Source organism: Brassica oleracea, chromosome C9 (assembly GCF_000695525.1).
Source record: "Brassica oleracea var. oleracea cultivar TO1000 chromosome C9, BOL, whole genome shotgun sequence".
Lineage (NCBI taxonomy): Eukaryota > Viridiplantae > Streptophyta > Magnoliopsida > Brassicales > Brassicaceae > Brassica > Brassica oleracea.
In genome coordinates this window covers 43,949,574-43,954,697 of record NC_027756.1, presented here as the reverse complement: position 1 = coordinate 43,954,697, position 5,124 = coordinate 43,949,574, and the positions used below count along the sequence as shown (strand labels likewise).

Here is a 5,124-nt window from a genome sequence, read left to right as displayed (position 1 = left end):
AAAAAAAAAAAAAAAAAAAAAAAAAACAGCGACGAAAAATGTAAAGGTATGAAAGCTTCGTGCAATTGGACAAGAAGCCAAAGCTGCGACACTAGCGAGAGCGCGCCGAGAGCCAAACCAATAGTACATTTATGAAGCCAGAGCTAGCCCCATAACCCCTTAACTCCTCTTTTTACTTGGGAGGACGAAAATAAGGATAGGCTGTGAAGAAAGCTTGGAACATGGTAAGCACAAGAAGTATCAAAGCAGCACAAGATGATAGACACACATGCCCACGGACTTTTGAAATATGTGTACTTGAATCCTGCCCATTGTACGTGGCATCCTTGTGAAGTGTGCTCGTTCACCCCCTCGAACACATTTGACAAAAAACTCTTTGATATGGAAAACGCAACGTTTTTGCCAGTGTTCTTGAAGAACAAAGATACTTGGTCTCCGGTCCCAAAGTAGTTCTCTATGATCCCCTTCTCGCTTAAGAACGTTGCATCCTCTTCAGTGTTTATGAGGCAGCCCATGAAAGTAACATAGCTTGTCATTTCGGTGGACCATCTCATACTAAACTGCTCAAAAGCCACACAGTTGATCAAAAGAGAGCTGAAAAAGTCGTCAAATGTTAGTTTTGGTATTTCAAGAACACCGCTCTTTAAAGTTATGTCAAGAGGTGTCTCAAATTTTCCTTTTTGCTTAAATTGTATTCCTCGGAGCTGAAGTTTTTTAGCTGAGCCAATCAAACTTGGTGTCTCCGCTTGAACATTCTTTTTGGTATGACTCAATATACTGAAACATGTGTTTTCACTTGAACAACAAAATATATTGTTGTATATTTTTTCTTCTGTTTGCTGCGTTTGATTAGGTATAAAAGTTTTGCGGATGAGATCTAGAAGATGACTTGCATCAAGATTCTTTCTTTCTTCCCAAAATTCTTTTGGTCTTCTTATTGAGTAGCTAAAGAATGCAAAGATCGTCTCGTTTAGGTTAGATGAAGGAAACAACCTTGACGTCTTAAGGAGATCTTGAAGAACAAAAAATGGAACCTGATTTTCAAGGAGGAGTAGATCACTTCTAAGAGTTGGTAGAATCCACCTCAACGTGAAAATAGGGTCATCAGCGTAATTTATTCGCCAAGTACTCTTCTTTGAAACTACAATGAGCAACGTGAGGATGAGCAACCGTCAAGAACCATCATATCAATCAGCTTTTCTCGATCAAACTTTAGAACCTCGGAGTATGAACCTCTGATCCTCTTTTCCATCACCGATACTGCTTCGCGTAAATGCGTCATATGCACATCCTTTTGATTTGTCTTGGACAAAAAGAAAGCAAGATATCTTTGTTTGTGCTCCTGGATCATCTGAAGATGATCTTTATCAACTTCACCATCACAATGGTGGTAAGGACCGATTGAGACAATCTTCGGTTTGTAGGCTGTTTCATTGGCTTGGAAGAGAGTGTGAGGGATTCTGAAAATGCAACAAGACTGACCACCGGCTGATTTCTTCAGACGTTTAGGAGAATATATAGGGTTCTCAATTTGTATGATGCAGCAAGAGGAATCGTCTTCTGTCCCGAAGATTGTTGGCCTCTTCCAGGGGTTTGGCTAGAAGAATTCATGTATATCTAGTTTTTGATTTTTTTTCCTTGACTAGAAAATTTTATATGGTACTAGGTCTGTGTAGAAATTTGATAATAAATATATAATATATTTTAATATAAATATATAATATATTTTGATAACTTTTTCATAAAGCACATCCAAAGTTTGAGCTTGGAAATAGTTTGAGTTTAAAAAATTTCAGTCTTTTGTATCAAGCATTCTGAAGTTTATGTGTATAATTTGATAATGTAAAACCCCCAAATTTCAACGTAATCATTGTGTCGACCGTCCTTTTTTGGAGATGTCGATGTGGATCCGATGTCGATGTGGATCCATTCGAAATATAAAAATAACTGGTGTAGTAGTTTCAAATAATTAGGTGAAGATTAAATCTACTTAAAATAGATGAAATGTGCTGAAGATAAACAAACATGAATTAGTTTTAGTGAATCTAAATATAATATAAATAAAATATGTAAAAAAAAGTTCTAATGAAATAAAGATGAGTGAAAAGGTAAAAATTGTTATTGTCTACAAATACTACGTATAATTTTTAAAAGGGTTGATCTTGAATAAGATGTTCATAGTCTCAGTTCTCACATTTCTAAATTTTTTTTACTATTCAGAAGCTGGATGCATATCTGTGATATGAAGGGAAAATTAAGAATGTTTAACTTTAAAGTTGGAATTCAGGTTGACTTCAGTGGTTACAATTCTATTTTGTATGTTGAACTATACTTTTTAATCTAACCAAATTCGACTACTATTGTGGTGTTGTAGGATTTAGAATTTTTTTATCAGACAACGATTATGTTAATAGGTAGACATAATTATGATACCAGTTTAAACGTGTATTTAAAACTGCAAAGCAAAATGCTGTTGGCAAAAAATCCTGCCAAACCGTTTGTATTGAAAAATTAAAGCTAACAAAAGGTGGAAGATAAGAAAAAAAGATAAAGAATGTAACAACTTAGAGATAGATAATGATTCTATCAAGCAACCATGGTTTGGGTTCCTCGATTGTGGCTGGTTTAGCGACATCTCGTACTTAGCTTTACTATTTAGAAGCTGGATGCATATCCGTGATATGTAGGGCAAATTAAGAATGTTTAACTTTAAAGTTGGAATTCAGGTTGACTTCAGTGGTTAAAATTCTATTTTGTATCTTGAACTATACTTTTTAATCTAACCAAATTCGACTACTATTGTGGTGTTGTAGGATTTAGCATTTTTTTATCAGACAACGATTATGTTAATAGGGAGACGTAATTATGATACCAGTTTAAACGTGTATTTAAAACTGCTAAGCAAAATGCTGTTGGCAAAAAAATCCTGCCAAACTGTTTGTATTGAAAAATTAAAGCCTAACAAAAAGTGGAAGATAAGAAAAAAAGATAAAGAATGTAACAACTCAGAGATAGATAATGATTCTATCAAGCAACCATGGTTTGGGTTCCTCGATTGTGGCTGGTTTAGCGACATCTCGTACTTAGCTTTCTCCTGCACGACACTCTCCTTGCTAGATGCACTTGGCTCAGCTAAAGACCATGTGCTGCAAGTTCCACCTATGGCAGTGTTACAGACGTTTACTGCTCCAGGAGTGCTGCTACGACTCTTATAAGTGGCAGAACAGAAGGACAAACACCATTTGTCACATTTATACACCATTTGTCACATTTATGGTTTGTCTCGTTGCTATAAAGTTCTAGCTGGAGACTGAATTTGTGTGTTTGACCAATTGTATCCATACATTGTGGAGTTGGCATCTCATGGTTAGCACCCATGTCGCCATTACCCTGCCATATCAAAATGCTTCAGTCAGTTTATATTGTTTGGGAGGGGAAATATAAGAAGAATATGAGTAACCTCACTGTAGTTGTCAAAAAGCTCTGACGCCTGCCTCCCAATTAGCTCAGGACCAGCATTACCAAGGAGCACAAAAGTTCCCTTCTCGCCGTAATCGTAGGCGGAGATCTCAGCACCGACACGGTACCTATTATAAAGGAAAACCATACGTGAACAAACAGGCTAAGCTAAAGTGAAAGATAAACGTTGTGTAATGTACATTGCAACTCCAGTGATGTTGAAGTCTCCACATTTTTTGGAAACATAAATGAAATTGGTCCTCTGTTAGCCTGAGTATGGCAGTCACTGCAGGCGATGTAATACCACCCCTTGTTCTGGTCGACACATCTATTGTTGCGATAAAATCAAAAGAGACCACCTACAATTGGTCAAATGTTGTTGTTTAATGTACTTATGATGTATGGTTTATGGGTCCCAGACATTTAAAAATTACATGAAGTGGTTCTTGTTTCAGAAAGGCAAAGATCTCTCCAATAGTAAGTGTCTCCCTCCATCTTGGTTACTTCCGTTATAGTCGCAACAATGTGTGGATTTGCCGCCAATCTTGAACATGTTTCATGAATCAAATGCGCTCAGAAATATTAATTGTATTGCGTATAAATACTTACCATGTTCAGTAGTCTATGGTAGGAGCCAACTCACTGTCGAAGAATACATGAGGACATTGAGCTGAAAGAAAGGTTTATTAAAAATGATTGCAACGGCCAGAATCACAATAATGGGAACTTAGTTTGCTGTGTAAAGGTGGTATAAGCTCGTGCAGGAAAAAAAATGTTGTTTATAACCAAAATGTGGAGACGATTAAGACATAGATGAGATCTTAGGTTCATGCATTTGGCCAACTAAAAATTGCAATAAAATCGTACATGATAAATCAAGATGTTCTTGACTAAATCATGGAAACTTTATACCTCCAATATGTTTAGTGTTCACTGTGGTTACTAACAGAGCAGCAGGAGCGGCAAGACTTTCGTTGAACTTGCTATAGAACTCCTTAGCAGCCTTGTCCCAGAGCTAGACGTTATCCCCTGAGATTGCCAATTATAATTGTGGGACAGTTACATACATATACATACTAAGGCTGGTGGTAATATGTAATCGTATCTGCTCGCTCTTTAGGATATAGGTGAAATAAAACTCACCGAGTGCTGCCAGCCACCGTCTATTCCATCCAAGACCGCATGTTCGTTGAGAGATTGTGGATTGATGACCTTATATCTACAACACAGTTAAAGAAATTAGTCAAGTTGAGGTGGGTTACTTCTGAGATAAATGTTTCCATAAAATCAACAATTAGTTGTATGTTAGCACCAGAAAGTCAGCTTCCCAAACAAATCACCTCAAAGATCACAATTAGCTTCAAACTCTTGGAATGAGTGAAACCTGAACATGTCTCTCGGAATCACAACTGGGTTGTCTTGAAGCTCCGAGAGGACTGAACTGTGAGTGAAACGGATGGTAAGGTTGTGATCAACAACCCTATAGATAGATGTATTAGCTTTTGTTGCAAAGAAATTCATGAGTCGATAGATTGTTCCACAGTTGAGATTCCCTTGGTATCGTACAATCCAATTTGATGAGATGAATCCCTGACCAACTGTAGCTTGTGTTCAATTTCATTAGTGAGAGGGATTGAAGATAGAGAGAGAATTAATAGTTGTAGA

General features: G+C 37.0%; 1 pseudogene; it reads right to left on the bottom strand.

The window, feature by feature from the left end:
• Positions 1 to 119: 119 nt before the first annotated feature.
• Positions 120 to 3,607, bottom strand: LOC106315116 (annotated as a pseudogene).
• Between the last annotated feature and the right edge of the window lie 1,517 nt (positions 3,608 to 5,124).